Raw genomic sequence first — 26565 nt, forward strand, 5'->3', positions numbered from 1 at the left:
CTGGAAGTGTTAGAGGTCCAGAAAGGGTCTGATGTGGGAATGAGAAAACCTGTCTGAAGGGCCTTTTAATCAGGAAAGCAGAAACATAAACGTCTTCTCCCGTGCAAATAAGTCTGGATTCCCAGGAGACACCTGACCATGGACCCAGCAGTTTGTTAAGGAGACAAGCGCACAATTTTTTGTTATTACCTTCTTCTTTATTTTTTGTGTATGTGTGTGTGTGAGAGAGAGAGACAGAGACAGAGACAAAGAGAGACAGAGACAGAGACAGAGAGAGAGAGAGGAGGGAGGGAGCTCCACATAGTACTTGTGAAAGTGAGAGGACAACTTGTGTAAGTACATCCTCCCCCCACGTACATTCCAGGGATTGAACTCAAGCTGTTAGCCTTGGCAGCAAGGGCCTCTCCCCTCTGAGCATCTCCCTGGCCTAAGCTCAGGATTTTAAACATCCCCCATCCTGCCCAATCAGAGACCGCTTCCAGCCGGGGTGGGGGAGGGGTGAACTTTACGAAGCTTTGGCTCACAGTTGCTGTCTCTTGCCTTCACAGAGCCCAGACTTGTCATCTGAGAGGAACGGGGAGGCTGAGGTCACTACCCTTCTCTTGTTTCTGCTCAGAGCCCTGCTCTTCCCCCCCTCCCGAGGGAGGTAGCTGGGTCGGGGCAGCCTTGTACCCTGTAGGCTGTGGTCTGGAAGCGGCTGGGCTGCGGGGTGGTTCTTAAGAAGGAGACTGTGAGGTGCTGAGGGCCCACACCTTGGGCCAGGGGACATGGTGCCCCTCATCTGTGGTAGGGGAAGTGTTTGTGATACAAAGAATGCTGGAGCCAGCCGGGCTCAGGCTAGAGCCCCAGCCAGATACCTACAAGTTGTCCCTGGTCCCCCTGCACAGCGGGAGTCACAGAGCCTCAGGAACTCGTCTAGGGGGCAGCGACACAGTGGGAAAACGTTCCATTTCTGCTGCTACAGAGCAAATCGCCTACAAGTTAGCCACTTAAAACACCTGTTTATTATTCACAGTTCTGCAGATCATTAGTCCAGGTGGGCCCAGCTGGGCTGTCAGCTCAGATGGCCAAACAATCGAGGATTCAGCTGGCTGGGCTGGTTTCTAGAAACTCCAATCTAAACCGTTCTCGCCGGTGGCAAAATTCAGCTCCTCTGGCTATAGGACGGAAGGTCACAGCTTCCTGCTGGATGCCAGCTCCTAGAAGCTGCCTCTCTGAGGTTCTTTCCTCCATGCAGGCCCCTCTGTCTTCAAATCACCACCAGATATCTAAGCTGGCAACCGATGACGTCGTGTCCTGCTCTCAACTGAAGAGCCGCCATCCTTTCAGGAGCTCCCCGTCGCTCATCGGTAGCCTTAATTCCATCTTAGAATCCTTTTTGCCTTCTGAGAGTTCCTGGATTGTGGGTCTGAGAGCCCATCCTCATGTGGGAACAGGCTGGGAAGTCTTGGGAATCTTAGTTAGAGTTCTGACTCCTCACAGAGCCCAGACATGGCTGCAGTGCTGGGTCAGGACTGTGTGTTTATCTTTCTGCCCCCCACCCTTGGAGAAGAGGGTAAGCTCTTCGCTCTCCTCTCGGGGCCTGGCTCTGGGCTTTCTGTGACCCAGGAGCCCTGCCTCGGCAACTGGGGACGTCGCCTCCCACGTAGCATGTCTTTCTTTCAGAGTGGTAGGTATGACACACACACACACACACACACACACACACACACACACACACACACACACACACCGCCAAGCTCTAGACTGGCCTCTGCCCTTCCTACAGCTACGTGCCTTCTCCGCCATCCACACTCGCCTACTCCCTTCCCACTCCTGGCATCTGGTGTCTACCAGCACTCTGCCTTAACATGCTCTCTCCCTTACCCTAGTGGGCACCTGCCAGGCCACATGTCCCAGGTGCTTTGGTGACGACTGGGATGGAGTCTCTCTTGCACGCTGGTCTATTCCCGACCCGGGGGCTCAGTGCCAGGAGTATAGCGGACATTCTAACAAACTTGTGGTTTCTCTGGGTTGTATCCGTGGGGTCCATTCCCTGCTCCAAATCTGGACATGTGTCACCACTGTCCTCTCAGTGTGGAGAGTCCAGGTCCTTCTCTCCCTCGGACTGGGAACAAAGCAAAGCTTGAGTGTGCGGTTCAGTGGGATGAAATGTTGCTACGTGGCCTGTCTGTCCCCACTGTGCATCTCACATGCACAGAGACACCACACAGAGAGAGACTCTGTGTTCTCCTTGGCCTGTGGCTGGGGAGCAAGAGCTACCACCCCACAACTCACATCCCTTTGACATACCTGGGACACCTTCAGCTGACCTCTGTGGATTTGCTCTGCTGGCCTTGATCCCTGAGTTTGGGCCTGTGTTCTCTCCGGAGCACAGTGACCCACCCACTTCCTCTTGGGAGACCAGGCCAGGACAGTGAGGTTTGAAGAAAGTCCTAATCTCAACTCCAGAGCTCAGCAAGAGAAAATGACTAAAAGCCCTGGAATGTAGAGCCTGTCGCTTCCTGCTGGGCATTCTGAATGAAACGCGTAACCCACCGCTGCAGTTGACAAGAAGCCTCCCGAGGGATGCCACCCGGACTCCAAGCAGAGCTTTGAGCAGGGCAAGCAAGCTCTTGACTTGGTCCTAAGCCCCAGTGCCTGTCCTTCCTGCTCCCCTTTGAGGAACCAGCCCCCGACACACCAATCACGTTTCTGTTGGTCTTATTTAAATGCTTCCCAGCTCCCAACAGCCTGGCTCTTTAGGTGGCTGAGAGGAGGAGACACACCCACATGCTCACCAACCTCAAAGAACATTCCAGATCTCCCTCTCTATTGTCCCAGGAGCAGGTCCCCATGCTGCAACTCCAAAAGGTCACGCTGTTTCAAGCCAAGTGGAGAGATGCAGCTCTCCACAGTCGCTCAGGGGTGTGGGGTGCAGGAGAGACTCCCATGGCTGGCAGGTGGGAAATTCCTAAAGGGACTTCCTGCATGAAGGCAGGGTACACCAACACGCTTCCAGGGTCTCTGGGGAAAGTCAAGATACACACTGGTCTTGAAGGTATAGCCTCCCCCATGAACTTGGATACAGATATACCCCATCTGCATGAAGTACAGAATATTTGCAGAATGTCCCAGAAGGTTCCCTGGAGCCCCTTCCTACAGGGATTATCCATCCAACTCTATGTAACCACACTCACAAATTTCTTTTGCCATCAGTTAACGCTACCCGACTTTGAACTTGATTCACATGGGATTTCGGATAGTATATGCACCACCCCCCCTCCTGTGCTGCACATCTTGGACAGCCTCTGGGCTTTGCATTACCTGGATGAGTTCCCTGCCTCTGCATCCCTGGGACATTGCCTCTTGTTCATTATGACTTCCTTCCAGAACTGCAGCCCCAGCATTCCCAGGTCCCTGCCTGGGCTCTGCCCTTCCCTCTGTTCCCTGGCCACTGTGAGTCTACGTGACCTTGTGACCATCGCCACTCACCTACTTCCTTCCCAGGCAGACACACACTAACAGCTCTCCACACCTTTTGTGTCGCAGATGTATATGATGTCCACTTCCTGTCCATTTGGTATTGAACTCATTTGAATGATAAGGGAGTTGGTTAAATCAGTCACGTGATCAGGGTATGGGCACATCAAATTGGGAGTACTAGACCTAGGAGGAGACAGTTTGGAGAGAAGAGATTCATTCATCTAGTTAGAATACGTACAAAATGCCTCCTCTATACCAAGCTCTGTCCTAGGCACTAATGGGGGAAGGGGGCGTGGCACACGCGTGGAGATCACAGTACAACACTTCCGGAAGTTGGTTCTCGCCTTCCACCTTGTTTAAGACAAGGTCTCTCTTTTGTTTATGCGGAGTTGCACACTCTAGACTGGTTGACCATGGGCTGACTGTCCTGTCTCCACCTCCCATCTGGCTGTAAGGGTCCTGGGGTTCCAGATGTGGGCAGGCGTGCACAGCAAGTGCTTTTACCCTCTGAGCCATGACCCAAGCCCAGCACTTGCTTCTTCATAATCTACCATTTTCTGTTAAGACACACTCGAGCCAGCAAGATGGTTCAGTGGGTAGAGGTACCAACAGGCAGGCCTGACGACCTTCGTTTCATGCCCCAGTCCCACAAGGTGACAAGAGAGAATGAACTCCCAAGAGTTGTCCTCTGACCTCCATATGTATCACACACACACACACACACACACACACACACACGCACACACACACGCATGCATGCACGAACACACGCATGCATGCATGCTCTAAAAGTAATTTTTTTAAAAGCACACTAAATTCGATGTCTTAAAATTAGCTACAAACATGCAGTTTCTCTTATGACTTCCTAAGTGGTTGAGCAGTTCTACAGATCTCACTGGAGGCAGAGGACATCTCTCATGCTGCTTTACCCAGACAGCAGCTGCAACTAATCTAAACTTGGCTGGGCTCACGAAGTCAAGACGGCCTACCCTTAAGTTTGGCATGCTGGCCAGGACTCTGGAAGGTTAGGCTGAGCCTAGATCAAAGGTTCCTGCGACTCCCTCTCCTCACTAGGCCTTCCCAGTCTCCTCTCTGTGTGGATTTCTCCAGGAGGGTAACTAGACTCCCTATAGGACAGTTCATGGCTCCAAAAGTGTCCCTGGGCCGGCCCTACTGGTCCCATTCTGTTGGGTAAGATGAGTCACAGAGCCAGACCAATCGAGAGGCTGGGGAAAGGGTGTCAGGAGTTGACCAGCTGCTCTCTTTGGAGACTAGTTTTCATTCCCTCCCACCTTTTCCCCCCCTTTTGGTTTCCTGAAACAGGGTCTTATGTAGCCCAGGCTGACTTCAAACTTGCTGTATAGCCAAGGCTGGCCTTGAACCCCTGATCCCTCCTGCCTCCGTCTCCCAAGTAGTGGGATTACAGATGTGTACCACCACACCCAGTCTCTACTTTTTTTAAAACTGGTGCTTGCTGTGTAGCCCAGGCTGACCCCAACTTCCCAAGTACTTAGATAATAGGTATGTGCCACTACACACAGCTACCAAGTTCCTTCTTAAATAGAGTGTACTTAAACTCAATGCCATTTCCCGTGAACTCTTATAGAGCAGCCACAGTTTTTTAAGGCCGGGTTCGATGTAGCCCAGACTGGCTTCAAACTCACAGACATCCCCCTGTCTTCCTGTGCTGCATGCTATAATACCTGTAATCCCTACACCTGGCCCTTTCTGAGGTTTACACAAATCTTATCATTTAGTTCTGGGTTTTATTTTTGACCCAGAGTCTTTTCCTATTTTGAGCATATTTTTCCATTTGCGGAGGCTGAAAATGAGAACCAGATTCATTTTCAAAACCCCACAAGTCCTTGGCTCTGTTATAATTTCTATAAATTTTGTTTGAAAGTTAGCTTCCTTTTTCATTCATTTTTCTCCATCCTTGTGCCCTGAACTCAATAACCCAACAGACACTACCAAAGTCCACTTGGAAGTCTCTTTAGCCAAGTCGAGCACGGTGCACGCTTGTAATGCCAAGTACTCAGGAGGCTGAGGTAGGAAAGTCAAGAGTTCAAGGCCAGCAAAACCCTGTCGAAACAAAAATCTCTTTAGCCTAAACCGTTCATTCCTCAGGTACATTTCCTATGATCTGCATCACTGCAAGTGACAAGTCTGTTCTGTCAACTTTCTTCAACAAAGCCACAGAAGCAGCTAAGCAGGGCTTGTAGCGGCTCACAGAGACCGAATCAACAACCAGGGAACTTGCATGGGTCTGACCAAAGTCCTCTTCACCTCTGTTGTGACCGTGTAGTTTGGTGTCCTTGTGGGACTCCTAACAGAGGGAGCAGGGCCTGTGTCTGACTCCTTTGCCTGCTTTGGGGACCTTTTTCCTCCTACTGGGTTGCCTCATCCAGCCTTAATACGGGGGAGGTGCCTAGTCGTATTGCAACTTGATACTTGACAGACCGCGTTTGGGTGCTAGCCCTGGGGAGGCCTGCCCCTTTCTGAAGGGAAATGGAAGAGGAGTGGACCTGGAGGAGAGGGGAGGTGGGAGGGAGGGCCTGGGAGGAGAGAAGAAACTGAGGCTGAAATGTAATATATGAAAGAAGAATAAAAAAAAAACAAAAACAAAACTTTCTTCTACTATCTAATAAATGCCCCCCATCCCTTCCAATAACATTTTTCCTTAAGTCCTTGCCAGCAGGCTCCTTGAAGACCTTCAGGTTTCCAAGAGTAGTAACAACAGACGTTCAAAGTCCTGAGAAGGTCTGCTCAAGTCCAAGCCCTAAAGTCGTACCTCGGTTTTGTTATGGTGGCAGTTGGCTTCCAGGTAACAAAAAAGTCTACATCAACGTCTGCTGTGTCCTAATAGAGCACCCCCAAACAGTGGGCTCAGAACAATGGTAACCCTTGAAAAAAAAAAGAACAATGGTAACCATCTCTCTTGTGTGTGGATTTGGGTGACTGGGCTGGCATGGTGCTTCTCACTCGGGGCCTTGAGTTTTCGGGGAACCTGCAGGCCTTCATCCACACATTGGGGGCTCCAACAAGGACAACACAGGTAACTCGGGCTGGGTGGTGGTGGCTTCTCAGGTGTCCCCTTAGGATTCTGGGTAGCTGGCTTTCTTTCGTGGCAACTGAAGAATTCCAGCATGAGTGCTCTGAAAGGAGCCACGGGAAGTTACGTGAGCTTTCACAGCTGAGACTTAGAAGTCACTATGTCATTTGCGACATTTGGGGAACTTCTGGTGCTCCCAAATCCCCATCCAGGTTGAAAAGGAGAGGAAGAGGAGAGACATGGTTTCTCTCTCTCTTATCATGGTGTGTGTGTGTGTGTGTGTGTGTGTGTGTGTGTGTGTGTGTGTACCACTTGTACGTGGGTGCCCACAAATCCCAGAATAAGGCATCTGATATCCTGGATCCGGGATGACAAGCAGTTGTGACCCAGGCAACATAGATGCTGAGACTCAACCCTGGGGTCTTCTTCAAGACCACTGAGCCGTCTCTCCAGGCCCAGACCTAATTTCTTGATGGTAGAAGAAGCCAAGAATAACATATACGTCTTAAAGTTCTTAAGAAGCCAGGCATGATGGTGCACACCTTTAATCCCAGCACTCTCTGAGTTCAAAGCCAGCCTGGTCTAAATAGTGAGTTTCGGGCCAGCCAAGGCTTCATGGTGAGAACCTGTCTTTAAAATCCTAAATAAACAGATAACTATAAAACTATAAGAGGTTAATACATCCAGGCCACAGAGCTAGAAAGGGACAAAGTTGAGATTTGAACCCCAGATGTACCTTGCTACAGGCTCACACCCTTAAATGCCCTCTTAGTTGACAGTGCTGGTGCTGGGCTGGGCTGGAACCCAGGACTTCATACATGCCACTAAGTCACACCAGAGTCCCACACTGCTTTCTGCCGCCATAGAGGCAGGGAGCCTACATGATGTCCCCTGACAGGAGACAGTCGTGACTTGCACGCATCTATTCAGGTTCCTCGATGAAAAGCAGCATAACCCGTGTGATGGGAGGGTTCTCCTCCTCCGGGAAGGTGTGGCGGCCTGCCTGTGAAAGGAACTGGTGAGGCCTCCCTTGGGATCTTTCTTCCTGTCGTCACTAGTCCCTTGGGGGTGATTTCCATGTCACTGTCCCCATCGCCTGCAAGGCACTGTCTTGTCAACTAGTTTTGTCCCCGTGTGGGAGGGAAGAGTATCCTTGGAACCTTTCAGGAGTGTCTGTTAGACTGAGGATGGAGCTCAGTGGTGGAGTGTGTACTGAGCCCCTATGAGGTCATAGGCTCAGTCCCAGCACTGGCGTGGGAATGGGCTCAGGAGAAGCTTCCTCTAAAGCCCGGAGGTTGTTCATCAGAAGATTCGGATCACTTGGGAGGCTGAGGCAGAAGGATCAAAGCCAGCCTCTACCTGAGACCCTATCTCAAAAAACCTGGACCAATACTTCATATTATGAAGGACACTTGGGGACAGACGGCCAATCGTCCAGGAAACAAGCGGTAGGCAGGCGGGGCCATTGTGAACGATTATATAGCCTGTGCACTGCGCAGAGGGGCCCCGACCACAGACGGCACTGGAGAGAAGCCTGAAACCCAGCCTCACATTCCACCCGCCGAGCATTTCACCCTGATGAGAGGTTATGTCTGCCACAAGGAAAGCGCAGCTTTTTCTAATTTGCCCACCCAGAAAGGGGGCTCCTTCCTTTAACTCAGTAAAGACACCATATTCTGAGCAGCAGCAGGAGAGAGCTGGGAAGGCAACAAAATAACGTATTAACCTGCTTCACATCCCAAGCCATAATAATCAACCTGAAAAACCATAATAATAGATTTATTAAATTTCCAGGGGGGGGGGAATTTGAGCAATTGAGTCCCTGGGAAGGCAGAAGCCATGGCAGGTCCGAGGAGCTAAATATCTCTCCTCACTAGAACATTCCCATTAAAGCAAACATGCCAGCATTTCCCCAGGCTCCACCTCAGGTCAACATTCTACAGTCTGGAGAGGAAGAATCTTGGGGGGGGTGGGGGATGCTCGCAATACCAGAGCACACCAGTGGAGGCCAGGTAGCCTAGTGTGTGCTGTGAACCAAAGGCCCTGCCTGAAGCAAGATAGAAGTGTAAACTTAGACCTGAGGTTGTCCTCTCCTTCACATATGTGCCATGGTAAGTATCTGACATGCACGCACGCGCACGCGCGCGCACACACACGCGCACACACAACACTGCAAGCCAATGTCCATGACCATTGTCTCACTTCATCTCTGATCACCTCACAGCCTCTGACAGTGCTACAGAGGTGAATGACTGATGGCTCCCGTCTCCAGTGACAGTCCTCCTAAGGAGAAGAATTTGAACTTGAGTCTCTCTGAGCACAAACAACACTGATACCCAAGAGCTTTGGTGCATGGCAGCTGTCTTGTGTTGCTGCATCTGGAGGGAGCGATAAGATGGCTGAACGCCCAGGGATCTCTTTTGTGGATGGTTACAGCAGGCTGGCCTCTCAGGAGTTAGTGAGAAAACCATCCATGACCTATTGGCCCTTCCTGGAGACACAAGTCCTAAACAAGGCGTGGAACTACTGTAGACAGCTCTTGGGGTTTGTGTGGCTCACAGTTGGGACCTTTTCTCTGGGAACCACCCTAACACCCACAGGGAGTTCTTTCAGAGGCCTTGTCCTGGAATTTGCACGCTATTCAATCCTGGCCTTTGCCCCCTCCAGGGAGCCCTCTTTGACCACCTCCTGCAGAGTTCTCTCCCTTCTGGGAACTACAACTCTCATTTAATAATTATTTTTTCTTCTTCTTCTTCTTCTTCTTCTTCTTCTTCTTCTTCTTCTTCTTCTTCTTCTTCTTCTTCTTCTCCTCCTCCTCCTCCTCCTCCTCCTCCTCCTCCTCCGTCTCCTCCTCCTCCTCCTTTTTTTTCCTCTTCCTCTTTCTCTTCTACATTTTGTTTTGTTTTGTTTGTTTGTGTTTGTTTTTGTTTTTCGAGACAGGGTTTCTCTGTGTAGCTTTGCGCCTTTCCTGGAACTCACTTGGTAGCCCAGGCTGGCCTCGAACTCACAGAGATCCGCCTGGCTCTGCCTCCCGAGTGCTGGGATTAAAGGCGTGCGCCACCACCGCCCGACCTTGTTTTGTTTTTGAGACAGGGTTTCACTATATATCCCTGGTTGTCCTGGAACTCATTATGTAGATCAGGCTGGCCTTGAACTCACAGAGACTCTGTCTGCTTCTGCCTCCAGAGTGCTGGGATTAAAGGTGTGCTGGGCTAATTCTATCTAATTCTAGTCTTTGTTATTCTCCTTAAATCATATTGAAACCACAGTGAGGGGGAAACTATCTCTAGTTGTTGGGTTTGTTGTTTTTTTGTTTTGTTTTTTACATTTACTTATTTACTCTGTGTGTGTGTGTGTGTGTGTGTGTGTGTGTGTGTGTGTGTGTGTGTGTAAGAGAGAACAACTTTCAGGAGCTAGCTCTCTCCTCCCACCATATGGATCCCAGGGATCAAGCTCAGAGCATCAGGTTCGGCAGCAAGTGCCTTTACCCCCTGAGTCATCTCCCAGTCCAACATGCCACCTTTTAGCACCTAATGCATCAGATTCTTAGAAGTCTAGAGAGATGAATCAGCAGTTAGGCATACTTGCTGTTTTTTCAGAGTTCAGTTCCCAGCACCTACGTTGGACAGTTCATAACTGCCTGTAACTCTAGCTCCTGGCTTGCTCCATTCCTCAAGTGAAGGAATATGGTGCATGCACAGACATGTGCTTCTAAAGGGGGGGGGGGAGCACACCTCCATCCCAGAGTAGCTTCTTGAGGACAAGTCCTATTCTAGCCATCTCTTTGGCTTGTCTTTCTCTTTTACTTCTGCTGTGGATGTCATTCTGTATGCTGTGAATATGTGTTGCTCTGATTGGTTGATAAATAAAACGCTGATTGGCCAGTAGTCAGGCAGGAAGTATAGGCGGAGCGAGCAGAAGAGGAGAATTCTGGGAAGAGGAAAGGCTGAGTCAGGAGTCACCAGCCAGACACAGAGGAGGCAAGATGTCAAGGCAGAACTGAGAAAAGGTACCAAGCCACATGGCTAAACATAGATAAGAATTATGGGTTAATTTAAGTATAAGAGCTAGTCAGTAATAAGCTTGAGCTAATGGCCAAGCAGTTATAATTAATATAAGCCTCTGAATGATTATTTTATAAGTGGGCTTCGGGACTGCAGGGGCTTGGCAGGACCTGAGAAATGTTCTGACTACATACTTCACTTCAGATATGGAATGAAGCTGGGTGGTAGTGGCGCACAACTTTAATCCCAGCACACAGAGGCAGGTGGATCTCTGAGTTCAAGGCCAGCATGGTCTACAGATCAAGTTCCAGGACAGCCAGAGCTACACTGAGAAACCCTGTCTGGAAAACAAAACAAAACAAAACAAAGGAATGGAATGAGTAGGAAGAATAAATAAAACCGAGTGGATGCATAATTAACTAAAAAGCACACCCAACAAGGCAGTGAACCCTAAAAACACAGTGAAGGATTACTTAGATTATCTTCTGGGCATGCCTATGAGGGATTATCTTTATTAGGTTAACTGAGGTGGGGAGACTCGCCCTAAAAGTGTGTGACCCCATTCCCTGCACTTGGATGCTGGACTGCATACAAAGGAGAAAAGTAGCTAAACGTGAGCATATGTTACTCTCTGTTTCCAGAGTGTAGATGCAAAGTAACTAGTTACCTCAAGCTCCTGCCTCCAGGAGCTCCCACCTCAAGCCACCTCACCTTCGAACAAACCCTTCCTTCCTGAAGTTGCTTTTGCCGGGGTGTTTTATCGCAGCAATAGGAAAAGTAACTAAGACAACGTCCAAAGTTGTGATGTCAAACACAATCATGTAGTTGCTTAACTTAGGGGTGGGGATCCTGGGGTGGTAAATGAAGAATAAGGGGGATATTTAAAGGAATACATCAGTAGACAAGTGAGGGTGTTTGTGGGGAACAGCACGGGCAGAGTGCCATTGAAGAGGACAGTTAACATTGAAAGCAGGGTGTGTCCACACATGCTTGTAGCCCATATTGGGAGAGACAGACAGGAAGTTGCTTCAAGTCCCAGATCCCACAGGCTGCCCTGCCTGACCCAAATGGCCAGCTTCATGTCAGTGAAAGACCCTGTCTCAGGGGACTAAGACAAAGAGTGGTAAAGGAAGACACTAGTGTCCTCCTCTGGCTTCCATATAGGTGAGTGCACTTGCACACACACACACACACACACACACACACACACACACACACACACACACAAAACGATACTGTATGGAGCTGGAGAGATGGCTCAGAGGTTAAGAGCACTGGCTGTTCTTCCAAAGGTCCTGAGTTCAATTCCCAGCAACCACATGGTGGCTCACAACCATCTGTAATGAGATCTGGTACTCTCTTCTGGCCTGCAGGCATACATGCAGGCAGAACACTGTATACATAAATAAATAAATCTTTAAAAAAAAAAAAAAAAAAAAAAACGATACTGTATAGTCAGTCCTCGGGAGCTCAGGCATTAAAATTACCCAGCCTCCCAAAGTAGAAAAAAAACACAGTAAGATTCCATGTTAGAACAGCTAAACTCAAAAAACATTGACAATACCAAGTGTGGACAAGCATGTAGAGTAACTGGAACACCTCATACACTTTTCATAGAGTATAAACATGCACAGGGTGTAGATGCTTAAGAAAAGAAGCCAGGCTGGGCGATGATGGCGCATGCCTTTAATCCCAGCACTCGGGAGGCAGAGCCAGGCGGATCTCTGTGAGCTCGAGGCCAGCCTGGACTACCAAGTGAGTTCCAGGAAAGGCGCAAAGCTACACAGAGAAACCCTGTCTCGAAAAACCAAAAAAAAAAAAAAAAAAAAAAAAAAAAAAAAAAAAAAAAAGAAAAAGAAAAGAAAGAAAGAGAGAAAGAAAAGAAGCCAGCTGCTTTCTCTTAAAACGAAATGCCTTCCCTGGGACCCAGCAACTCCACTCCTAGGTATTTATCCAAAAGACACACATAAAAAGATCTACACAAAACCATCTCAGCAGCTTGACTTCCAACAGCCACAACTTAGAAGACGTCAAAGTGCCAGGCAAACAGATAAGCTGTTTTTAATAAAAAAGAAACCAACTATGAATACACACTGTGTATGGACTTCAAAAATCACTGCGGAGAAATCAGAGACACACTGTGTGACTCCATCGATCTTCAAACCCAAAGCCAGATGACATTTAAGGGATGTGTCACCATTCAGAAGGGCAGAGCCTGGGAGGGTGGGACAGGAGTTGGGGGGGGGGCGCTAGAAAGAGGATTCAAGGAACCTTTTGGACTGATGGACCTGTTCTGTATGCCAATGTGATGTAAGGGACACAGAGCGAAACGCCCACTGAGGAGCTGTGCATTAAAGGGCCTTCGAAAAGGCCCTGCAGGTAGACATTTGTTACAGACCTGAATTCTATCCCTCAGGACCCACATGCTAGAAAGCGAAAACAGACTCCCACAAGTGGTCCTCTGAACCTCCACGTGTGCAGCGTGCAACGTGGCAAGCGCGGGCCCGTGTGTGCGTGCACACACAAAAGAATGATAAATGTAAATGCTTTAAAAAAAAATTAAATCTATACATTCTGTTTCACTCTTCCACGCTAAGTTTTAAAAATTATACCTGTGGTGCTTAAAAGGCACCCCCCCCCACACACACACACCCCAACTAAATCAGGGAGTCCTCTGCGTGAGGCCCAGGAATCTGCACTCTGGGAGGGGGGGGGGCTCCAGCTTTAGAGAAAACATCAGCCCTCAGGTCCAGGTCCCCAGGGGTGACACCCTCCCGCCCCTCCCCCACCCCGGCCGGGGACACTTGCAACTGGACAGGCTTGGCGTGCCCCCCACCCCACCCCACCCCACCCCAAGCTCCCAACCCCTCTACCCAGTCGCCCCTAGCAACCAAGAAAGGACTTGCAAATCCTCAAAGTGCAGCCGCCCGGAGAAGAGGGGGGGGCCCCCGGTGTCAGCGAGACAAGGACACATCCAAACTGCGGGGTAATTGCCGGGCTCCTAATGCGCGGCCCTTTGTGCGGCGGCGCGGAGCCGATGCTCCCAAGCCCCGGCCTTTCAGGCGCGCAGGGGGCCGGACGGCCGCGCTCCCGCGCTCCGCGGCGCATAATTAATCGGCCTTCACAGAGTCGGGGACAAAGGCGCCCATTCACCCCGCCGCTCCTCCCCTCCCCGGGATATTGTTATTGCGAAAAAACTGCAGCCAGCTGGGCCGCAGGGCAACGTCAGCGCTGTGGGAGAACCGGGCGAGGAGACCCGGAGTTGAGTTCTCTCTCCTCCCCGAGAGATCGGGGATCAGGGTGGCCGGGAGCCGGGGTGAACAGGACCCAGGGTCCCTTCTGAAGGCTGCAGGACCTCCTGCAGGCCTTGTGATTTCCGTCGGGCCCCCAGGAGCTGGAGCCGTGGAAATGGGGATGGCACGCGCCTAGGCTGGCTTCTAGGGGAGATGGACCGTACCTGCTCAGGCTAGGCCCGACCTGTGTCAGGCTCTCCCCAACACCAAAAAGAACGGGTCTGTGGTATCAGCAGTTACAGTCAGGGCCTCCAAGGAGTTGGGGGTGGGGGCGCTTGCCTGGGCCTCACTGTACCCTTACCAAATCTAACTTCTAAAGTGTGAGCCTGATGTACGAGATGGATAAGGATGCCTGCCATTAAGCCTGGAGACCTCCGCTCAGTCCCTGTAACCCACATGAAGCATGAAAGGAGAGACCTCTGCATGTGTCCATCTCCACCCCAAGCACATCACCCACCCGCCCATCCCACGGTAAAGATACATAAAATTATTTTTAAAACAAAATAAATTGGGGGCCTTAGACATCTGTATTTTCTCGTTCTTCAAGCCCTCCGAATCCCTCTGAGAGCAGATCACCACTTAACACAGCTGCAGAAGATCGCTCAGCGCTCCATCACCCCAGGTCACGGGTGAAGAGACGGTCTACAGAGGTGAATTGACTTGGCCCTGGATCACAGAACGGAGCTGGCACTGGACCCTGAGCGTTCTGACCGTGAACAAAAGCACAGAGTATAGAAGCTGCTAGAACGAGAGGCTCCGGCCTTCGGAAGCCCAAGCCCTCCCCAGCTGCTCAGTCCTGGCCTGGGTGTCTCAGTCCCTCACTGAGACTATCTAGCAGGTCAAAAGACTGGCATGTTCTTCTGTTCAAGAGGTCACCGGGGGTTCTCCTGCCCGATTCATCCAAGGTGCCTTCGAGACCAGGCCCAAAGGCTTCATGGCTTTGTGTCAAGCAAGGTCACCGCCCACCAGCCTCAGTCATGGCTGGTGGTGGTACCAGTCTCTCACCATTCAGAGGACCAGGCCTGTGGGCTCCATTCCTCTTCCAAGGCCAGTGTCCCCCACTCCCACCCCCACCCCCCAGGCCTAGCAGAGGCCCAGGTTCCAGGCTGGCAAGGCTGGGCTTCACCTTTACTACTGAACCCAAGGCATGAGGCACCAGTTCATACCTCCTCCCCAGAGCAGCACCATGGCTTTCCAAAACCTCAGCGTTCTGAATACCTCTCAGAACAAGCAGGGGGTTTTCCAAAACCCTGCCTGCCCAGACCAGCCCATCTCCCTGAGACGTTCTGTCCCTCAGCTGTGCTTTGGAACATGTTCCCTTGGCCTAAGACTTCCAGGCTTGAGCAGGACCACAGGACAACGAGCCAGACCACCACAGAGCCCCAATCCTCCTGGCAAAATGGAGCCGGGAAGCCTTCCTTGTTTGCCGAGGGGCCCATTCTGGCCTCCAAGGCACGGAGGAGGGTGCCTGACCAAACTCCCTCTGTAGTCAACATACCATGTCGGACACTGGAAAGGCCATATCATATGACAAGTCACATCTGTGGGTGGGAAAATGCACAGAAAATTCTAGAACAAAGTGGAAGAAAAAGTGAAACAGAGTTCAGCCGAGGCCCCGCCAGGCCTCTAAGGGAGCAGACTAGCCAGAAAAGCCAACTTAAGCGCGGCTCTGGAGGCCAACACAGTTTTGAGAAGACTGGGGACCTAGGCAGACCCCAGGGTCCGGCACACCAGCACAGCGTCATACAAATGGGTAGTCGAGCTGAGTCCCGCAAAATAAGCTTTATTTACAAGCTAGAACAACCCACCTGGGTCTGGAGGAAGGCTTAGCTGAAAGGGAAGCAAGCAATGTTAAAGAATGTCCTTGAAATTATCTCTCCCCCCCCCGAAGTTATTAAAAGGAAAAGGTCGAGGTGTCTAACTTTTTTCTCAGATGGTTTCAGAAACGTAAACAATGGGTGACTCTGGGGGAAAGTCTATGCAGCGATGCCAGCCTTTCTGCTAGCCTCCCAGTCTTCTGCAGCAGCTGGGCACACGCACACCACAGCGTCAGCATTCCCACACCCAGGCATGGTACCCACTTCCCTGTTGCCTGCAACCACATCCCCTAACACATTCCCACTCAGAAAACACCCCCCCCTACTGTCCTCCATTAAAGCATTTTGTGAACCCCAAATCGGTCTGATGATCCTCAAGGGCAAGTCGTGTGTTACTGGTCTCTGAATTCAGCTAACCTTGTGCTTTGTGAATGCTCAACATCCCCCAAACCCGAATCCAGTCATTGGCCCATGGACGGATTCCAGTGCTGAGGGAGAAGGAAGGAGAGAGAAATGATCAATGGGAAGACTGAATCAAGACAAACAGGAGATAAAACAAAACAAAAACAAGTGTGGTAGTGTAGACCTATAATCCCAGGACTCGGGGCGTGGAGGCAGAAGGATCAGAAATGAAAGGTCAGCCTTGGCTACATAGCAAGTTAGAGCCTGAGCTACAAGAGAACTTTTCTGAAACATAAAGGAAAGGCCGGTTGGTGGTGGCGCATGCCTTTAACCCCAGCACCCGGGAGGCAGAGCCAGGCGGATCTCTGTGAGTTCGAGACCAGCCTGGTCTACAGAGCGAGATCCAGGACAGGCACCAAAACTACACTGAGAAACCCTGTCTCGAAAAAATAACTAAATAAATAAAGGAAAGATAGTAGAGCCCACATAGATTTTTACTGTCCTACACACTCATGCCAGAGCTGGTGGGTCTTTTCTTCAGTCAAGGCTAGTTAGTGAACGAGCAGCCAGGCCCGTTACCGGGGCCACCTAGCCTGGACCAACAGGTTCTTAGCTCTCAACAGTGCACTTCTTTTTTTTTTTTTTTTTTTTTTTTTTTTGGTTTTTCGAGACACGGTTTCTCTGTGTAGCTTTGCGCCTGTCCTGGAACTCACTTGGTAGCCCAGGCTGGCCTCGAACTCACAGAGATCCGCCTGGCTCTGCCTCCCGAGTGCTGGGATTAAAGGCGTGCGCCACCACCGCCCGGCCAACAGTGCACTTCTTAATCCTTGCCTCACTCTCTGAACGTTTCAAGTGTTTGATTATTGTCTCCTCAAGGAGATGAAAGATAGAAGTCTTGCTCCCTCCCACTTTCCCCTGGCCACCCTCACAGCTTGGGAGAAACACTGGCCCACAATGAGTCCCACTAGACTCCAGTTCCGTGAGGAAAGGAACTCCGTTGTCTAACCTATGGCACTTCTCACAGCAGCTAACACACACTGGCACTCAAGTGGAGTCCTGAGTGGGGTTGCGGTGAGCAGCTGTCCTCACCAGGGCACACCGCGCTGGCTGTTTGACCTCGGATGGTCAGTGGTAGAGTAGAGTCAGCACCAGTGAAGACGTACATCCTCAGAACAGGTCCTTCTGCTATGGCTTAGAGAAAGACCATGACATGGTTTCTGGGGCTGGCACACCATGCCCCCATGTTGGGATGGAGTCTGCTCCTGGCCCTGGGCATAGGAACCCCTCTGGAAGAGCAGCTCTGCTCAAGTACATTTCTGGTGGGGGCAAGACCTTCTGGAAGAGTGTTGCAGGTTGACGTAAGTCCATCCCCAGCCATCACTGCCAGGCTCCAGCACGTGAGCAGGGAATGTCTGCTGTCAATCAACCACCCAGTTTAGGGTATCTTATTACGGTGACTTGATTGTTCCTTTGACCTCCTATTGGGGGCTGGGTACCTCCTTCCCAGCCTCTGTCCTACCTTTCTGTCCCCTGGGGCAGCCATCACTTGGGCCTCTGAGGTGACTTGGCATGTGCCCAGCACGTTCAGCCTTTCCTTCCGGCATTCAAAAAGCCAGGCATCCTGCCTGAGCACTCTCTCTCTCCTCCCGTTGCCCATTTCTCTCTCCCTCCCTGCTCTTGTTCTGCCCCATCCCCCCCATCCTCTAGTTCCAAGGGACAAAGCATGGATCCAAATCAAACCTCTGTCTTCAGGCCCCTGCTGGATCTCTTCTGGATGACTGCCTGCCTGCCTTCCTCCCCCAGCTCCTCTAGCTGAGGCCTCCCTCACCCTCACCTCCACCCCCTCCACCCTTCACCCCACCCCCACCCCTCCACCCCCTACCCCACTCCACTTCTCCACCCTGCCCCACCCCCTGCCATTCCTGTCTGTGAAGGGCTTTCTAAATACAGCCAAAACTTCCCCTTTCTGCCCAAAGGCCTGCAAAATGGCTGCAGAAGGTCAGCAGCTCGGCAAAGGTTATGGTGCAAAGTTTGGCTGAAGCCAACACCCTCCAGCTCCAACCACCATTTCCCACCTAGGCTCTGGAAGAAACTATGCCCTCCAAAAGTGGAGAGAGGCGCACACAGTCCCCCTACCCTCTGCCCACCTTGTCTGAAATTTACAGACAATTCACTGAATCCAGAGAGGGGCAGGATCTTGCAGAAAACTCATTGAGGGTCCAGAATGACCGGGTTGTATAGGAAAGCATCCCAAAGGTTGATCTGGTTGGATTCTGCCTGCCCCTGCCCCAGTGCCAAAGCCCCCTCATTTCTGGAATGAAGGGCTAGTTTAGTAGATTTGCCTGACCCAATCCCTGGTTCCCTTACTCAGCCATTTCTCCCCAGGGTGCTCTTGTCCAATGACTGGAGAAACGGACTTGGCCGGGGATACTCCATTGAGCCAGGGATACTCCACTACCTTAGAGTAATCACCATTCCAGCCCAGGGCTCCTGTGTGGGACCCAGTGTTCTTTCTGTGATGACACTCTTCCCTCAGGAAAGCAGTCCTCTCAATCCTGTCCACAGAGTCAGGGGCAACTCCTCCTGGGGAGACTCCTCCTGGGGAGACAGATAGATAGACAGACAGACAGACAGACACACACACACACACACACACATATAATTTATTTAACTTTATTTTATGCACATTGGTGTGAAGGTGTCAGATCTCCTGGAACTGGAGTTACAGACAGTTGTGAGCTGCCACGTGGATGCTGGGAATTGAATCCAGGTCCTCTGGAAGAGCAGCCGGTGCTCCTAACCCCTGAGCCATCTCTCCAGCCCCCTGGGGAGATTTTATAAGCATCCCTGGCCTGTCCTTAGGTCCACTTCACATCAAAGAAGTCAGTCTATCTGAGAAGTGACCAGGTTACTCCGACTGAGCAGTCAGGGGTGAAGGGCCACAGCAGAAGGGCACCCAGAGGCTAAGACAGTGCTGTCGGGCCAAGGCGACACATCCATCCACCTCCTCTGCTGAGCAGGAGTCTGGGGCTGTGGAAAGAGCCCTAGTACAAGTGTGTGTCATGAGCGATGAGGTGGGTGCGGGCCATGTATTTGTGCCCCAGCCATGGAGGCCCCAGAGGCCCTGCACTAAGGACATCGTACAACGCCAGCCTCCAGGCTGTGGTCAGCGGGGAGGGCTTTGTCCAGATTGAGAAAGGAAAAATAGAGAAGGGAAACCAAAGCGGGCCAAAGTGCGTGAAGGAGATAAAGACCAGAGGAAGGAGAAGGGCTGAAGTCGGAGAGTCATGGGAATAGCATTCGGCCAACAAAGCCTCTCCGTCCTACCCCACTGGCTCTCCTCCATCAATCATTCCGCAGGCCAGGGGAAAAAAAAAAGCACTCTGCTAGCGGGCCACAGAGCACAGGACACAACACCCCCCACAGGGTCCAGGACAGAAAATCTAAAGCAGACAAGTGCCACCTCTGAGCCAGAAAGCCCTGAGCCAAGAGCCCCCGTATACATACATACAGAGATGCTGCCAACCCCAACCACCACCACCACCTCTCCTCAGTACACCAGAACCATGGTCTCTTGCAGTGAAGCAAAATAACTTGGCCATCCCAAGGCCAAAGGGAATGTTAAATCAGATTCTGGAGACACTGGGCATCTTATCAGGGGACCCAAACGCAGCTGTGGCTGAGCCCTGCGACCCTCCCTGATGGAGACAGCTCTCCCATACTTCATCTGCCTTCTGCAAAGACGTACTAGCAGGAAAGGCGGGCCGTGGACTCTGCTGCCAGCCAGCTCCGCACCTGTTCCCTCGCCTATACAGTGCGTCAAATACACCTAAGGGGGAAGACCGCAGCAGACCCGCCCCCGGAATGCGGCACTCATCACCCCTGTTCCAGGGCCGCCCTTTGCAACCCGAAAGAAAATACAGCCGCGAGAGAAAACCTATGGGGAGGTCAGGGACAGAGCATTTGATGAGCATGCATGCATGCATGAGGGCCTAAGTTTCATCCTCAGAGAGGGAGACAGAAGGGGAACTGAGCAAAGGGTGTGAGCAGGCGGTTATCAGAGCTAGAGGGATGTGTGCAACTCGGGGGATATGGAGTAAGCTCACCCAGAGGCCTCCATCGGTGAGTGAGAGCAGTGAGGAATGGGGACATCGGGGATGCTGGATCGGAGTCTAGGGGGCTTTTGTCTCCCCGCCTCAGAGGACACTTGGCAATGTCAGCATACATTTCTAGCGGTCTCCATGGGGGTTGGGCTTCTCCCATAGTGAGAGAGACTGGGGAAGACTGTTTAACATCTCACGCTGCACGGGACAGCTCCAAACCAGCAGGCTGGAACTATCAGCTGTGCAAAGTGGAGAGACTGTGGCCTGGATACACGGATAAACAAACAGGTACTGTACCAGGTCAGACAATTACAAAATTAAAAAAAAAAAATAAAAAGTTGGGACTAGTAAGATGACTCAGCAGGTTAAGGTACTTGGTGCCAAGCCTGATGACCTGAGTTCAAACCCACAGGACAGAAGGAGAGAACTGGCTCCCAAAAGTTGTCCTCTGACCTACACACACACACACACACACACACACACACACACACACACACACACACACACATACACGCACGCACGCACACACGCACGTGCACGCGCACGCACACACATGTACACACGCGCGCGCGCGCGCGCGTGTGCGCACACACACACACACACACACACACACACACCTTTGCATCATGTGCCTAGACATACAAAATAAACTTTTTTGTTGTTGTTGTTTTGGTTTTGTTTTTGCTTTGTTTTTGGACAGGGTCTCTCTACGTATCCCTGACTTTCCTGGAACTTGCTATGCTGACCAGGCTGGTCTCAAACTCAGAGATCCGTCTGCCTCTGCCTCCGAGCTGCTGGGATTAAAGGCGTGCGCCACCACACCCGGCCAAATGTCATTTTTAAAAAGACACAGTCTCGCCTGGAGACTGATAAAAGTACATCAAGGAGCCAAGACACAGAATTAATTTAAATAAATAAAAGGCAAGCCCAACAGTGACAGCTCCGTAAGCAGCCCACAGTGTGTGTGTGAGTGCTGTCCTTGGATCTGTGGCTTCCCGTCTCCACTCCTTCTTCTGTGTCCTCCAGCATCCATCTGGGGCCTCAGGCCAGAGGGACCCCCCGTCTCACCCCGAGAGGGAGGAACGGTTTTAGGTTGCAGCTCGGCAGCTGCCTCTGCAGCCAGATGGAGGTCAGGAGCCGAGTGAGGTGCAGTCGGGGAGGAGAAGGGTGGGCGACAGTGACGGGCCAGAGGAAGAGGAAGAGAAAGAGATGCTGCAAGTTTCTGTGTTTCACAACGCGACAAAAATACCAGACAGCCTGGGGGCCACAGGGAGAAGTTCAAGTTGAGCAACAGCTGTCCTGCTGTTTTCTAATCCATGGAAAATTCTCCTCTCATTAGAGACCCCCCTGCTCCAGAGAAGTCAAACCCTTCATTACCACCGCAGTGGTTGAGAAAAGGACATTTGTCCCCTGTTCTCCCACGCACCCAGGCCAACACTCCGCCCTGACTAAGCTTCTCGGGGATACCAATTATTGTTTACTGACTCCCCCCACCCCACTCTGGCCTCACTGGACCCCAAAACAACATACACATGAAACCATCACTATAACGGTGTATGTATCTGGCCCAGGATCTGGAAAGAAGCCAACTCTCTCAAATGACAGCCCACGAGGTCCTCCAAGAGTCTTAAGGTTGACCTTAAATTCGCCTGTAGTTTTCTAGCAACCCAGATGAAGAAAAAGTTGGGCATCTGGCATACAAGTCTCGGGGTCCACACGTCAGAATTCCCTGCCCCCAGTTCGTCAGCAGATTCAGCTTTTTGCTGGAAGCCAGAGCCTAAAAATGTCTTCTGCTGCTCATGGTCTGAGGAAGGGACCAGCTGGACAACAACGTCCCAAAGTGCACACCACTGGGAAACTCCTCTTCCCAAGTCACAAGGGAGAGGCGGATAAAAATAAAGATTCTGTGACGACCAAGAACCACCGCTCCATTTCCAGATCCTCTCACTAGCTGGGGATAAGTATCTGGAAGAATGGATGGAATGTGTGCCCTTTAAGTGACCCCCCCCTTGAACTTTATTTCCCTCAACTGAGCTTTTGATAAAACTCAAGCAGCAGGAGGCAGCTGGAGGTTGTAGCCACCGAGCATGGTCTAGCTTCAGTACCCTGGCATGAGGCAAGGGTGGAGCCGCGGGCGCCTGGCTCCTGCAGAGGCATCATTCATGAACTGACTCCCTGAAAGGCCCAGGGAGAGCCCTTTGCTCTGGTGAAGTGGCTGAGAGAAGAGGACACACAACGGAGACCCGGGGTGTCACCCCCACCCCCATCCCCCCACCCCCCCACTATGGGTCCACACCCAGCTCTGAGCTTCCACCTCACTTTGGGTTGTCCTGAGGGTAATAAGCACCCTCATTTTACTGTGGGCCTGGACACTAACTATGTCACGGTCCCCGGTTAGTCTTCACAAGCGAGCTCTTAGCCCAATACTATGCTTGTATTCATTTTGCAGAGAGCAAACTGAGTCACGAGCAGTTAGGCCAGGTGCAACGCAAGCCGGGAAGGGTGAAAACTATGTTGCCTGCTCAAATCTATTCGGTTCCGAAGATTATATCCTTTTAAGAGCTAGCTGCCTGAGAGACCTTGAAACCTAGAAGAGATAAAGTCTTTCAGGAAAGTGTAAAAGCAGTTAACTCTCAGCATGAGACAGAAAACTCAGAACTCTCGAGAAATATCGACTAAGGAGGAGGAGAGGGAATATACAAAATTGTTCCTCCACTTGTCCTTCCTGGTTCCAGGACTCAGCGATACCAGAGCTACAAGGTCAGAGCCTGGGGTACCTGAATCCTGCCTCCATCATATCTCTGCCTTGTCATAGACATAAAAGCAATGGAGCCACCAGCCCCTCCCTGGCAGAGCCCCCTAGCCTCCCCGCTTCACTGGTTTATTCCTAATCATCCTTCAAGTCTGGCACTTCTACAAGAACTTTTCCTGACCTTCTGAACTAGGTGGCATTCTGCTATGCTTGCTTACATAATTGTAAGATGCCATGAGGAAGCATCTCCCTCGCAAGACCGGACCTGTATCCATTCCGTTCACACTGATGTCAGGAGTCTTATTCTGTGTCCACCACACAGCAGAACTCAGACAATGAATGAATGCAGGTATCTGAAGACCAAGAGTCCCCACACATTGTTGAGGAGCTCACATCACAGACAATTTTTGGCTGTGATTTTTCAACCCTGATGATTTTCAACAGTGGCGCAAAAGCAATATGCGTTCAGTAGAAATTGCACTCCAGGTTTGGAATTGGTTTGTTCTGGCCACCACAGCTAGTCCCCTATGGGAGGGGGGGCGGGCTCTGCATGGGAGGGGCTGGTGGCTCCATTGCTTTTACGTCTATGACAAGGCAGAGATATGATGGAGGACAGCTGTTTACCTCATGGCAGCTAGGCATCAAAGAAAGCCAGAGAGGAAGGGGCTGGGACAAGGATACAGCCTCCAAGGCATCCTCACAGAAGGCTCCAACTTCTTCAGTTCCTGCCTCCTCCCACAGGCCGAGCAGTTAGGAAGCAAAAAGGATGATACTCTCCGTTGATACTGGTCAGCAGCATTGAGCTACCAGGTCCTGTCAGCCTACGGATGGAGGGGTGTGTGTGTGTGTGTGTGTGTGTGTGTGTGTGTGTGTGTGTGTGTGTGTGTGACAGACAGACAGACACAGAGACAGAGAGAGAGAATCAGACTGTTTTGATAGCAGTTATGGAGGCTGACATGTCTCAAATCTGCAGGGCTAATATCTCAGTTTTGGTATAAAGTAGCAGGCTGCCTCGGAATCAGGAAGAGCTGTCAATCCAAAGGCTGTCAGACGGGGGAATTCTCTTATTCAGGGTTAACCTTTAGTTCTCTTCAGTGTCCCACTGATTGGATAAGCCCCACCCACATTTTGCAGAGTAATCTGCTTGTAAAGGTTTAAATGCTAATCCTCTTAAAAACACCTTTATAGAAACAGCCAAGATATTTGACCAAATATCTGCGTACCCAGTGACCCAGTCAAGTTGACACATAAAATTGAGCATCACGGGAATCATATAAGAGAGTAGATGTGATCAAAGCTTAATCAGTATCCAAGGCCAGTGTACAAATGAACAACAGCCCTGGCGTGGTCACGGTTAGTCACTCGCTCATTCCAAACGCATTTATCACACATCTACGACAAGACTCTTGGTTCTTACTGCTCTAAAACAAACCACTCCTAAACCTAATGGCTTAAAACAACAAAGCTTTATTTGCTTATGATTTTATAGGTCAATAATTTGGGAAGGGCTCAGCTTGGTGCCTCTTCTGTTTCAGGCGACTTCAAGTAGTTCCCTCATTCAGTCGAGTTAGCTTGAAAAGTCCACAAAAGTCACTCGTCCATACTATATGCCGGGTGATCATGAATCTACACCTCTGTCTCTTTTCAGATCGGTGCCTGTCTTCCGTGAGAATGTTCCAGGAGGAATGAGCAGAGGCAAGGAGGCTCATCAGAACTATGCTCAGCCGCAGTTTGCTGATGTCTTGTGTTGTTTTGTTTTGGAGGAGGGGTTGGTTTTTTCAAGACAAGGTTTCTCTGTGTAGCTCTGGCTGTCCTGGAACTCGTTCTGTAGACCAGGCTGGCCTTGAACTCACAGAGATCTGCCTGCCTCTGCCTCCGGAGTGCTGGGATCAAAGGTGTGCGTCAGCACCGCCCAGCCCTGATGTCATGTTATTAAAAACAAGTCACATTTCCACAATCACAGAGGAATAGAACTATACAAGACATTTGTATCAATCGGTGTGGTTCACCGATTGGGGGCCCAATACAGCCATCTACCCCAAGATACAAGGGACTCCATCCTTCCTCCTGTTCCCCAAGGATCTGGAATCCTAGTGAATGTCTATATCACTCATGCATCAAGTACACCCTTATGAATTTCTGACATGTTCTGATGGGGACCCACACAGTTTTGTTATTGTTGTTGTTTTGGTTTTGGTTTTTGGGACCGAGTTTCTCTGTCTGTCCTGGAACTCACGCTGTAAACCAGGCTGGCCTCAAACTCAGAGATCCACCTGCCTCTGCTCCCTGAGTGCTGGGATTAAAGGTGTGTGTCACCATAAGCAGCTTAATTTAATTGTATTACTATTGTTGTTTCTAGGTGTGTGTGTGTGTGTGTGTGTGTGTGTGTGTGTGTGTGTGTGTGTGTGGTGGGAGTGTGGCTTAGGCCATGGCACATCATGTATGTTGAGGTCAGAGGTCAGCATCAGTTCTCTAGCTCTGGCTGTACATGGGTTCCAGGGACTGAACTCAGGTCATCCGGCTTGTGTCATTAGGCAGCAAGGACTTGATGTTCTGGGCTCTCTCACTAGCCCTCAGAATAACTCTCCAAAGAAAAATGTTGCTACTTGTATGCACTTGTGGGAGAATGACTAGAGATTAAAAGTTCTGAGTCTTGCTGAGAGAGAGGGAGAGAGAGAGAGAGGAGAGAGAGAGAGAGAGAGAGAGAGAGAGAGAGAGAGAGAGAGAGAGAGAGGAAATTGGATTCTGCTTCCTGGTGGGAGGAGGCAAAAGGAAGAGGAAGTTCAGGAAAGAGGCAAGAGACGCAGATTTCCAGAAACTTCCCCATTGCTTCCTCCTCAGTACAGCTCATTCTGTCTACGCCTACCCTTTGGGGCAAACCCAGTTCCGCCGCCCTGCCTCCTTCTCCCTCACTTTCAGAAGGGGTGGCAAGGTGGGAGGTGGGGGTGAGGGGTGAGAGGGTGTTTGGCACACTTCAAGAGGCCCTCACTCCTGCCTCCTCTTTCCATACCGCGGGTCCCAGCCTTAGGGATGCTGAGCAGGTTGCTACGGGAGACCGAGGAGTCTGACCTACTCTCCACACTGCAGGACCTTGAAAGGCACAGCTTAGCTCAGAGCCCACTACAGCAGGTTAGCCAGTGCTGGGGAGGACGGCGGACCAGGTCCCTCCAGCACCACACACTGGTCCACGCCCTCAGGCCACCCTTTGCTCCCCTCCATATTTCAGCAGGCTGCTCTTGCAGAGGACATGGGTTCAATTCCCAGCACCCACACGGGGGCTCACAAACACCTGCAATGCCAGTCCCAGGGGATTCGATTCCGTGGCCTCTTCTCGGCTCCACAGACACTGCATGCGTGTAGTATGTAGACACATGTGCAGGAAAAACACCCATACACACGAAATAAAACCAAAGATACACGTTTTTAAGAAGTACCTCCACTCCCCTCAGAGCTGGCTCCCCGGTCAGAGGTCTGGGTTTTGTTGCTGTTGGCCGCTTTCACAGTCCTGATTGAGTCCTACGTGTTTGAAACTTTACTTGGAGAAGGACCCACACTTTGCCCAGATCCCTAAGGGTCCAGGGTACACAGAGGTCAAGTTCTAGGATTCTCACACTCAGCGTGAAAAGCCACACCTCACCCCAGAAGCGTCCTCTGCTAGCTTTGCATTTCTGGGGTTC

The 26565-nt window shown here is 51.0% G+C and overlaps 1 long non-coding RNA gene across 2 annotated transcripts; it reads right to left on the bottom strand.

Moving 5' to 3' along the window:
• Positions 1-981: 981 nt before the first annotated feature.
• On the bottom strand, positions 982-14181 carry LOC128115583 (uncharacterized). 2 transcript variants are annotated; one of them, XR_008220217.1, is made up of 2 exons: positions 13413-14181; positions 982-3648 (listed from the first exon to the last, which is right to left on the bottom strand). It is a non-coding gene; the product is annotated as an uncharacterized LOC128115583 (long non-coding RNA). The 2 variants fall into 2 exon arrangements; XR_008220216.1 differs by lacking the exon at positions 13413-14181 and adding an exon at positions 6257-9297.
• Between the last annotated feature and the right edge of the window lie 12384 nt (positions 14182-26565).

This window comes from Peromyscus californicus, unplaced genomic scaffold (genome assembly GCF_007827085.1).
Source record: "Peromyscus californicus insignis strain IS unplaced genomic scaffold, ASM782708v3 Scaffold_1__1_contigs__length_55948999, whole genome shotgun sequence".
NCBI lineage: Eukaryota > Metazoa > Chordata > Mammalia > Rodentia > Cricetidae > Peromyscus > Peromyscus californicus.